The sequence below is a fragment of the Saimiri boliviensis genome, chromosome 11, assembly GCF_048565385.1.
Source record: "Saimiri boliviensis isolate mSaiBol1 chromosome 11, mSaiBol1.pri, whole genome shotgun sequence".
Classification (NCBI taxonomy): domain Eukaryota; kingdom Metazoa; phylum Chordata; class Mammalia; order Primates; family Cebidae; genus Saimiri; species Saimiri boliviensis.
The window spans coordinates 99021454-99033438 of record NC_133459.1 but is presented as its reverse complement, the minus strand read 5'-3'; the positions used below and the strand labels follow the sequence as shown (position 1 = coordinate 99033438).

Sequence of the window (11985 nt, the reverse complement as noted above, 5' to 3'; positions counted from 1 at the left end):
TTGACCAGGATGGCCTCAATCTCTTGATCTCGTGATCCACCTGCCTCAGCCTCCGGAAGTGCTAGGATTATAGGCGTGAGCCACGGTGCCCGCCCGAGCCTTGATATTCTTATCTGTTCATTGGGCTTAAAACCAGAGACTATCAAAGCTAGAAGAGACCTCAGATATGGATGTTCACATTTTTATCCTAAAAAAAAGAGGTGAGAAGCCTCTTCAGGTCCAGAGAAGGGATAGAACTTGCTCAAGATCACACAGCTTAGCAGTGCCGAAACCATGCTCAAAACCCAGGTCCTTTGGCTACTCCAGGCATATCGATCCTTGGTGTATCTCACAGGGATCAGAAGGTGGAAGAGAGGAAAGTGTCGTGAAAGTGAAGGACCCCACGCAGAGAGAGGCCTTGCTTGTCTGGACTGTGCTGCTCATGAGGTCCTGGGCTCCGGGCCTGGGCGGTCAGCCTCCGGAGCCTCCTTACGTGCCCTGCTCGCCTCACAGGGCCCTGGGGAGGAGGGGGCTTGTGAAAGTGCCTTGAAAGGCAACACTGGCCAAGCTGTTCTACCAGCCAGGTGTGCTCACTCCTGACTCTGTCTCCCCAAATCCCCACTTGTGCCCTTTCTCCCAGGAGCCTGAGGATGCTGCTAAGCCCAGCCAGTCACACCAGCCTCAGTCAGCGTCATCAACAGCCACTTCTCCATTTGCTTTCTGAATTATTTAGCCCTCCTCTCCCCAGCCCACCCCCAGACCTTTTACCACGTGAAACCTTTAAATAGGCCCAAGAACATTTCCTTACTGTTCCTGCCATAACCTTTTGGAGCGGGCACATCTCTATGTAGATTGGTTTTCCCCTTCACCGTGCCTCATGGTAATTGACAGTGTCTGGGTCTTAATGAGGGAGCAGGCCCAGCCAGGATGAGGCAGAGGCCCTGCCCTTTGCGAGTCCCTGGTCGGAGGTCCTGGCTATGCGTTCTCCCATCCAATTCCTGCTGAGCACTTGCCGAATATTTAATATCTTTCACCCAGCAAGCCAATGGCAGCCCTGGGGCTGGAAGGCTCCCGAGGTCATTTCGTGCCTTCCCCGGCTTTCAGGGGGTGCATCTCATCCAAGGTCGACAGATGGTGGCCTCTTCCCTGAGGCTGATGCTCTCCCGCCCTCACCCCTAGCTCCGGCTCATTTAAGACCTGGAGAGACTTCTGTGTGAACTACCTGGAAGCTGCTGATGGCTGTAAATGCCCCAGAGGAACAGCCCAGGGAGAGAGTCGGGGAGCTCTTAGCGGGTAGGGATGGGGAAGTCAGGGGAGGAAAAGTCCCTGGGTGCCAGGACCAGAAGATGAAACGTTCTGCTGTGTGGGGCTCAGGAGAGTCCAGCTGAGACTAAGGAAGTCCTGCCTGTTTTGTTTGGTTTGTTTGTTTGTTTGTTTTTGAGACAGAATCTCGCTCTGTCGCCCAGGCTGGAGTGCAGTGGCACCATCTCAGCTCACTGCAACATCCGCCTCCCGGGTTCAAGCGATTCTCCTGCCTCAACGTCCTAGGTAGCTGGGATTACAAGCACTTGCCACCACGCCCGGCTAAGTTTTGTATTTTTAGTAGAGACTGGGTTTCACCAAGTTGGCCAGGCTGGTCTTGATCTCCTGACCTCAAGTGATCCACCCTCCTCGGCCTCCCAACGTGCTAGAATTACAGATGTGAGCCACCGCACCCGGCCCTGCCTGCTTCTTTGTGTCTCATTTGCACTCATCTGTCTGTCTGCAGGTCCTAGAGTCTGAACCAGCCAACAGTCCTGCCTCTCCACTCCCCGCCTGCCCTCTGGGCCCCACTTGGAGAAAGCGACAATCTGGCTCCATAGAGCCCCCAGAAGGAAGCACCCCTTCCCCCTCCCAGTGCCCACTCACCTGGCTCTTCCGGGCATCTCCCAGACCTCTGGCCCACCACAGTCTTGGTTTCCTGCCTGCAGTTCCCTAGCGCTCTCTCCCTAAATGGCAATGGCCAAACTCAGCTGGCATCACACAGGATGCCTAATGTGGCTGGCACCCACCTGGTTTCACCCTTCCTTTCCCATCCTCAGAGCTGGAAGTGACCCTACAGAGTTGGCAGACACCCCACACCCTGATCCCCTTTCACTCTCACCGCTCTGAGCTTGTTGTTTTGTATTTTATGTTTTCTTCTTTTTTTGGAGATGAAGTTTTGTTCTTGTGCCCCCAGGCTGGAGTGCAGTGGCACCATCTCAGCTCGCTGTGACCTCTGCCTCCCGGGTTCAAGTGATTCTCCTGCCTTAGCCTCCCAAGTAGCTGGGATTACAGGCTCATGCCGCCACGCCTGGCTAATTTTTAAATTTTTAGTAGAGACGGGGTTTCACCATGTTGGCCAGGCTGGTCTCAAACTCCTGACCTCAAGTGAACCGCCTACCTCAGATCATTTGAGGTCAGGAGTGTGAGACCAGCCTCTCTAAGTGCTGGGATTACAGGTGTGAGCCACCACCTCCAGCTGACAAAGTTTAAATCTGCGCCCTTCTGACACCTCCTCTGTCTGGTGAATTTGGACCTTCCTTCAAACTTTAGTGCAGAGGCCAGTCTCTTGGAACCCCTGACGTTCTCCAGCCTCTCAGAGCAGGTGGCCTGTCCAACACCTCCTCTCCCTGACCCTGCATTGTATCCTGGTCCTTTGAAACACTTCCCAGGTGTGTGAATTTACTGGTATTTCTGTCTTCCTGTTAGTCTGTTATCTCCAGGCAGGGCAGGAAAGTGTCTTCAGTGCTCATGGCCTTATCTCCTATACCTGGTCTGGAGTCCAGTAGTCGTAACAAGTAATAGGAGCTCAGTAAATGTTTGTTGAATAAACAAATAATTCTCTGAGGCTTGGAGAAAGTGGGGGCAGTGTCTCCAATGGACTGTGACAATGACCTTAGTAAAAGTCTGGGACTGGGGTCCAGAAACCTTGTGTGGCCCCCTCTGCATCCCTGTAGTCACAGGGTTGGGTGCTTGGTTGAGCCTGCCTGGCGAGGAGGGCCAGGTGCCTGGCATGATGGGACAGTGCCATCTAGCTGCAGCTGGGGCCAGAGCAGCAACTGGGCCCGAGAGTTGGCTTGGTCAAAGCAATGTCACACAGGGAGTCCCTGGGCACTGCTAATTCCTTAGCAAGCAAGCAGTTAAGGGGCTGACACAACCTCAGCTTAATTTTTTCCAGCTTGGGGCCTACACTGCTATAGGGGAGCCCAGGGTCAGGCTTGAGATGCCCTCAAAGGAGCCCCAGGTGGATACTGGACTTAGAAACTGGAAACGGGCCCACTTGTGATCAGGCCACTCACAGAGGTAGTGTCCAGGTCACTGGGTGTTGTCCTATTGTACGCTTGATGGCCCCATCATACAGGGGGAGGAACAATTGTATATGTCCCCAGGACTGTTGAGGGGGCTGGAAGCTAGGCCCCTGATCACATCCTCACTATAGACCTTGTCTGTCCAGGGGACAGGGACAGGGTCTGCACCATCCTGTTTCCTCACAGCCTGGCATGGGCCTGGCAAACCCTTGCTCTGCAGCTCTGCCTGGCAGAAGCTGGTCAGTGTGAGAAGAGCCTTCTAGCAGTTGGAGCTGCCTGGGTAAAGGGCTGTTTTGTGAGAGGGTGAGTCCGTCACTGCCAGTGCTCAGGCCGAGGCGGCCTTAGCTGCGTCAAACGCTAAGCTGGGAGTGCTGTGCTGGACTGGACTAGACGCCTTCTGATATTCCTTAACTTGACAATTGCATAAAATGTAAACTGCTCAATGCATAGCCCTCCCCTAGCACTTTAACACTGTTCACTGCAAATCTGTGTCACAAGCTAGGATCCTCGAGAAGCAAACTCGGAGCGTGCAGGACATTTGTTAGGGAGTTATCTTGGGATGATCCCTTGCGGAAGAGCAGGGACAATGGCAGTGAGAATGGACAGAGGGAGATACTGAGCTGCACTGGAGTCTGAACAACAGCCCCAGTTGACCCTGCAGGGAGCTCGGAGCTGGAATGACCTTCAGAGTTGTGTCAAATTGGGGAGAGCAGGCTGGGTGTTGATAGCTCATATGGATCTGACATTGGGTGCAGCCTGACCTGGGCAGGTGGTGTGATCTAAGGCAGGCCTGGAAGGGGCTGGCAGCGCTCCCCGAGGGTGGGGAACATGTCCTTCAGTCCTGGAGGGGGTGTGCACATCACAACATCTGCCCCTCCTCCAGTGCTGACATTTTAGGCAGCAGTGAGCAGTGAGGAAGGTCGTTTTGGGCAGTGGACCCCATCCTATGTTTCCGAATCCCTGCACTTCAACAGCTCCTGAAAAGCAATGGCCAGAGTCCTAGAGGGGGTGCTCTGGCTCCTCTACATCCATTTTCTCTGCCTCTTCTAAGAGGAGGTTCAGGCTGGAGGTCTGGAGGGGAGGTGGGGAGCACGGGAGATGCTCAGAGGGACAAGAAGCTCTTGCCTTAATTGCCCACAGTTAGAACCGCTCCTTTCTATTCCCACCATGCAGGGGCCCTAATTAAAATTTAAACTCATGTTTCCTTTGTTCTTTTTAAAGTTTCCATGGTAGGTAATTAACTTTTCCTTTCTGCGAGTGAGCAATTAATTAGTGTTCTGTTCATGAGGACAGCCATCAGAGCATCATGACTTGCCTGGGGGTTTGTTTCTTTCATTTACATCCACTTTCCAACAGAACTAGCTCTGGTGTGAGAGTGGGGCAGAGAGAGGCAAGAAGCTCTCCTGGCATCTGTGGTGTGCAACAGGGCACTGACGAAGTCCTTACAACAGGAAATCCCTACTATGAGGAGGGCATGCATGGTCTTCCCCGTACCAACAGGTGCAAAAGTTTCCTCCAAATCACTTTCCTCAGGAGGGGCCAGAATGCTTCCCCTGGGAACAAAAGCGCCTGTGCTGAGCTGCACTGGCATCACGGGTGTGCGGGCCCTCCCACCGCCAGCCTCTGTGCCCACCTCTCCCAGGCCCCTGGGTTTACCTCCTGGCCACACATGCCTCAGGAAGAGGATATGGATTAACAGTATTTATGCAAATTGCGGAGACAAGGGAACGTTTCCCCTTCCTCCTTTGAAGGTTTGCAGAAAATCACTGACAAGAGGCAGATTAGTTGAAGAAAAGGTAGACCAACAGATTTTCTCATCTGAAGGCTCTAGAAGATGTTAAAAAACAAACACCAAAAAAAACAAAAAAAACAAAAAAAACAAAAAAAAACATTCAATGTGTGCCTGTGAGCCTTCAGATACAGGGGAACCCAAAAGATACAGGGGAAATTGTTCATTTTTATGCTGAGGTGCAACAGCGTATGGACATCTATGTACAAATATGATTAAACAGCCAGTCGCGGTGGCTCACGCCTGCAATCCCAGCACTTTGAGAGGCTGAGGCAGGCGGATCACCTGAGGTCGGGGGTTTGATACCAGCCTGGCCAACATGGCGAAACCTCATCTCTACTAAAAACACAAAAATTAAGGCCAGTCACTGCAGCCTGGGCAACAAAAGTGAAACTCCATCTCAAAAAAGAAGAAAAGAAAAAAAGAAATATGATAGGACATAAAGGGTGAGATCTAGCACTACCAGACTGTGTGGGGAATCCCAGCAGGGCCGGTCTGTCTAGATTCTTCTTGGTTTCTAAGCTAACACATTCCCGCATTCCCTCCTGAGAGTGGGGCAGGACCCTCTCTGGAAGACTATGGGTTATACCTCGTCAAACAAGATAGGTCAGATAATTTCTTTATGACCAGTTTTTACACAGAAAGGCAGAGGGAAAGTTAGAGTAATGATTTTCAATTTTATGGCTGGCTTTGGGAAAAAGATCCCAGTTTCAATGACTTGCCTTGAGGAAGAGGGATTCTAGTTTCTATGGCTAGCCTCAGGGAGAATAGGACTGAGAGACAAGAGAATGGATAAATAAAGAATGCTGAGGAAACCCAGAAAGAAGAAAGGCAGGAAGCGGCAATTAGAGTTGGGGAATAAGAGGGAAGCGTTTTGTAGAAGCTTGGAGATTGAAGGAGGATGCCCTGAGCGAGTGGGGGCTCAGACCCCTGACTCGTGGAGCCAATCAATTCTATAAAGATCAAAATGCAAAACTAACAACAAATGTTGTTCAGACCTATGTGGCAAAATTTTTAAAAAGCAAGAGAATGATAAACACAAATTTATTTTTATTTTTTTATTTTATTTTTATTTTTTTGAGACGGAGTTTCGCTCTTGTTACCCAGGCTGGAGTGCAGTGGTGCGATCTCAGCTCACCACAACCTCCACCTCCTAGGTTCAAGCAATTCTCCTGCCTCAGCCTCCTGAGTAGCTGGGATTACAGACATGTACCACCATGCCCAGCTATTTTTTTTTTTTTTTTTTTGTATTTTTAGTAGAGACAGGGTTTCACCATGTTGACCAGGATGGTCTCGATCTCTTGACCCGGTGATCCACCTGCCTCAGTCTCCCAAAGTGCTGGGATTACAGGCTTGAGCCACCGTGCCCGGCCCGCTAAACACAAATTTAAATGGCAATTACCTCTTCCACAGGGAGGCAGAGGGGTAGATGAAAAAGCACATACATATAGGAAGATGCAAGTTGTTAAGTGATTTCTAGTTCTTGTGAGTAATGGGCTCATGGGTGTTGGTCATATTTTGTTTTATAACTAACATTTAAAAATATGTTTTGTGAGCTGGGAGTGGTGGCTCACACCTGGAATCCCAGCACTTTGGGAAGCTGAGGTGGGCAGACCATGGGGTCAGGGATTTGAGACCAGGCTGACCAACATGGTGAAACCCTGTCTCCACTTAAAAATACAAAAATTAGCCGGGCATAGTGGTGCGCACCTGTAATCCCAGCTGCTTGGGAGCCTGAGGCAGGAAAATTGCTTGAACCCAGGAGGCAGAGGTTGCAGTGAGCCGAGAGCACACCATTGCACTCCAGCCGGGGCAACAGAGCGAGACTCAATCACATATATATATATATATATATATATATATATATATATATATATATATATGTTTTGTGGACCAGGCACAGTGGCTCACACCTGTAATCCCAGCATCATTTTGGGAGGCTGAGGCTGGTGGATCACTTGAGGTCAGGAGTTCAAGACCAGCCTGGCCAACATGGTGAAACCCCATATCTACTAAAAATACAAAAAAAAAAAAAAATTAGCTGGGCATGGTGGCGGGCACCTGTAATCCCAGCTACTCAGGAGGCTGAGGCAGGAGAATCACTTGAACCTGGGAGGCAGTGGTTGCAGTGAGCTGAGATTGCACCACTGTACTCCAGCCTGGGTGACAGAGCTAGCAAAAAAGTAAACAAATAGGGTGGACTGGCCACCCAGGACAGGAAGGCACAGAGCATGGAGAATCACGAGCTTCCGTCAGCGGATGGGATGGATTGGAGTGGGATTGTGTCTGTTAGCGAGTGCAGCAGCATTTTACTATGTTTTTGAAATTAATGAGACTTACAACAGGCTGGCCTTGGAACACATTCAACAGCACCCTGAGGAGCCCCTTGAAGGAATCACATGGACACACTCCTTGAAAGCTTGATTACTTTCCTTGCCTTTTTGGCTGTGGGCAATTCTTTTTCTGGTACCTTACTTACAGATGTTTTTGTTCCTTTACTCTTATACAAGAGCTGATCCGGTAACAGTGGGCTACTGTATCATCCCTAGATGCTAGGCAATTTGCAATCGCCACCATGCATTTGTCAAGGTTTCTCATCAGATCAGCAGACTACAACTGATTGACACATAAAATCAGTCATCGTTTTTTCCCTAGGATTACAAAACTGCCAGTACTATGTGGAGTCTGATCACAAGACTGAAGTTTCTTCACAGATCTCAGAAAGTTGTGACGGGGCAGAAGTTTTTTGAGCACGTGATTAGGGGACTATCTTTATCTGAATAATGAATTTTTAGGTAAAGCCTGGAATAGGGTACTACAAAATCATGTTGATTACTTCAGATTTTGGAAGTTAAATCTTGTCTGTTAATTTGCATTCTTTAGAAACTTTACTAAGTACCTGAATTCATGTTTCTATTCTACTGTGCAATATAGTGATGATTCAGAAATTGTTACTTTGGGGAAAAAATGAATATGAACATTTCCATTGTGTTAGGTGTAAAAAGGTCTAGACATGATCATAAAATTTAAATTTTATATCAAAAAAATAAATAAATAAAAACGTGTTTTGTGATATCACGTTTCTGAAAAGGTTCCCAGTGATTCCTGCCTTCTAGAATTTACATCCCCTCTCACATTGTACCAGGGTTGGCCTGTGTGAGCAAAAGAATATGGCAGAGGTGATGTTATGTCACTTCCAAAATTAGGTTCTGAAAAACACCGTGGCTTCTATTTTGGTTATTCTTGCCTGCTCTCTCGGCGCATTTGCTCTGGGGCAAGCCAGTTGCTATGTTCCTAGCAGCCTTTGGGGAGGCCACAGTGTCAAGGAACGAAGTCTCCTGCCAAGGACAGCTGTGTGAATAGTCTGGAAGTGGATCCTTCCCAGCCTTCAGATGACAGCAGTCCTGACCAACATCTTGACTGAAACTCAGCGACACTGAGCCACAACCATGCAACTAAGCTGCTCCTGGATTCCTGACCCTTGGAAACTGTGTGAGATAATAGATGTTTGCTGTTTTGGTTTTTTTTTTTTTTTTTTTTTTTTTTTTTTTTTTTGAGACAGAGTCTTGCTCTGTCGCCCAGGCTGGAGTGCAGTAGCGTGATCTTGACTCACTGTAACCTTCACCTCCCGGGTTCAAGCAATTAACTGCTTCAGCCTCCTGAGTAGCTGGGATTACAGGCACCCACACTTGGCTAATTTTTGTATTTTTAGTAGAGTTGGGTTTTCACTATCTTGGCCAGGTTGGTCTTGAACTCCTGACCTCGTGATCCACCTGCCTTGGCCTCCCAAAGGCTGGGATTACAAGCATGAGCCACCGTTCCTGGCCAGATGTTTGCTATTTTAAGCCAAGATATTTTGGGGATAGTGTGTTACATAAGATTAAATAATACTTAATTATTTGATATGCCTAGAATATTGAATTTTAAAATTTGAGTCGGGGCCTATGGTGTAGTGGCTTAACACCTGTAATCCCAGCGCTTTGGGAAGCCAAGGTGAGAAGATTGCTTGAGGCCAGGAGTTGGAGACCAGCCTGGGAAACATAGCCAGACTATTGCTACTAAAAAATGTTAGGATATCAGTTAACATTTTTATTATTTATTAGCTACCCTAGCATCCTGGTATGCACCTGTAGTCCAAGCTACTCAGGAGACTGAGGTGGAGGATTGCTTGAGCCCAGGAGTTCCAGGCTGCAGAGAGCTATGACGGTACCACTGCATTCCAACCTGGGTGTCAGAGAGACAATGTCTCAATAAATAAATAAATAAGGAAAGCAGTCAGAAATAAAAGGAAAAAGGGAATCTAGGTTTGAGGGAGGCCAGCTGGAAGTAACGGGAGTGGAGCCCTGACAAGCAGCGGGTGGGCAGCCTGGAGGAGGGATACCTGGGTGCCCCAGGGAAGCCAGGGTCAGCCAGCAGGCTGCAGGGCCGCTCTGGCCACACGAGGGCACCCCACATGGCCATATCTGGGTTAGGGGTGAGGAATGAAAGACCACAAAGAGGCCTTATGGGGAGGGAACGTTCTGAGGCCCACACACTGGCCCCTCTCTCCAGGTTTCTTGAAGAAGGTCAGCGTGAGGTCTCTCTGGCAACTGGAAACACAGCCGGTTTTCAGGCCCTGAGGAATTCATGCCTCTGCAAGCCGGGGTTGTCTCCTCTGCGGGGTAGCATGTGTTATGGTTGATTGTGAGTGGCGGCAGTGAGGGTGGGACTGGCTAACCAGGTACTTGGGGAGTCTCTCTCCATCATGCACGATGGGGCTTCCTCGTGGCTTCCTTCTCAGGAGAGGACAAAAGCCCAGGGTGCAGAGATACTGTCAGTAGCCTTTCCCTTCTCCCCTCCCCACCCTCACTTTTGCAGCTGTAGAACTTAATGATTACTGAGGAATTGAATTGCATTCAGGACTTAAGGCTGATGGGAGGTGTCGGGGCTCAGAACACAATACGCCGAAGTATGACGCTGTGGCATGCGGAGAGTTCTGAGAAATGCTTCATTATGCAATTTTGTCACTGTGCAAACATCAGAGCGTATACTTCCACAAACCTAGACGGCATGGCCTACTATATACAGGCATTGATCGACTTACGACCTATGCCACTTACGACCATTCGACTTTACGAGCACAATCGCTAGCCACGACTGCTCCGCGTCTGGCAGCGCAAACGTTGCCCAGCTGGGCGTACACCACAGTGTGGACCAGCTTCCGGCAGCACTACTATCTCTGCGTCCACCATTTCAACTGGTATCCCAGACTCGGTACAGCAATTTGTGTTTTGTGTCTTGGATATTTTTCATCAAACCCCTCCCAAGATGTCTACCAAGAGGAAATTGTCTTTGTCTACGCCTCAGCCGCCAAGAAGGAAAGAAAGGCCATCGATCTCGACACGAAAATGAAGGTAATTTTTTTTTTTTTTTTTTGAGACGGAGTTTCACTCTTGTTACCCAGGCTGGAGTGCAATGGCGCGATCTCGGCTCACCGCAACCTCCGCCTCCTGGGTTCAGGCAATTCTCCTGCCTCACCTGAGTAGCTGGGATTACAGGCATGAGCCACCATGCCCAGCTAATTTTTTGTATTTTTAGTAGAGACAGGGTTTCACCATGTTGACCAGGATGGTCTCGATCTCTCGACCTCGTGATCCACCCGCCTCGGCCTCCCAAAGTGCTGGGATTACAGGCTTGAGCCACCGTGCCCGGCCGAAAATGAAGGTAATTAAGCAGTACGAAGGAGGAAAGAAAGTGAATGTGATCACGCGTGATACGAAGTTATCACACTCGACTGTGTCGACGATTTTGAAAGATAAAGAATTCATGAAGCTGTGAAAGATTCTGCACCCATGCGATCAACAGTTATAACAAAGCAACGAAGCGGGCCCATAATGAAAGAAAATTATGATAAAATATGACTTAAAGATTTTTATAACATCATTTCACAGTACTGTACATATAGCCTACTCAACTTACGTCCAAATCGTGTTAAACGACCGGTCTGTCAGAACCCATCGTGGTCGTAAGTCGAGCCCTAGCTGTATACACTTAGGCTATACGGGATGGCTTCTTGCTTCTAGGCTACAAACATGTATAGATGTTACTGTATTGGATACTGTAGGTAACTTTAACACAATGATAAGTATGTGTGTATCAAAACATACCTCAACATAGGAAAAGTACAGTCAAAATATGGTAATATAATCTGTTTTTTGAGATGCTGACTCACTCTTTGTTGCCCGGGTTGGAGTGCAATCAGTGGCGTGACCTCAGCTCACAGCAACCTCCACCTCCTGGGTTCAAGTGATTCTCCTGCCTCAGCCTCCTGAGTAGCTGGGATTACAGGCACATAACACCAAGTCCCGCTAATTTTTGTATTTTTAGTAATGATGGGGTTTCACCATGTTGGCCAGGATGGTCTCAAACTCCTGACCTCAGGTGATTCACCCACCTCGGCCTCCCAAAGTGCTGGGATTATAGGTGTGAGCCACCATGCCCAGCTGGTAATATAATCTTATGGGACCACCATTTTACAGGTGGTCCATTGCTGAATGAAACATTGTTATGTGGTTCATGACTGTACTTGAAACTGAAGGACATTGGAAGAGCCTCCACAGTTCTCTTTGACCTTCTGCCCACCTGCCTTCCACCTGTCTTTCTCCCCACCCCCACCCGCTCACATAAAGTGTTGCAGATACTAGAATTTCTTCTTCCCAGGCAGGTAATGGAAACTAGAACCTCTCTCCCCTAAAGCAAGCAATAAAACGTAGAAAAGTCACTTTCCCCTCTCCATTCTTCCTTGAAGACCCTCACTCTAGAGGACTCCTGCTTCATACCAGGTTGGGGGGATGCTACACAGAAAGGCCAGGAAGCATCTGAACGGACAGGCCTTGCTGGGTTTCCACT

At 48.9% G+C, this 11985-nt stretch overlaps 1 pseudogene; it reads left to right on the top strand.

Annotated features, from left to right (window-relative positions):
* Nucleotides 1-273: 273 nt before the first annotated feature.
* On the top strand, nucleotides 274-7728 carry LOC120360510 (lysosomal enzyme trafficking factor-like; annotated as a pseudogene).
* Nucleotides 7729-11985: the final 4257 nt, after the last annotated feature.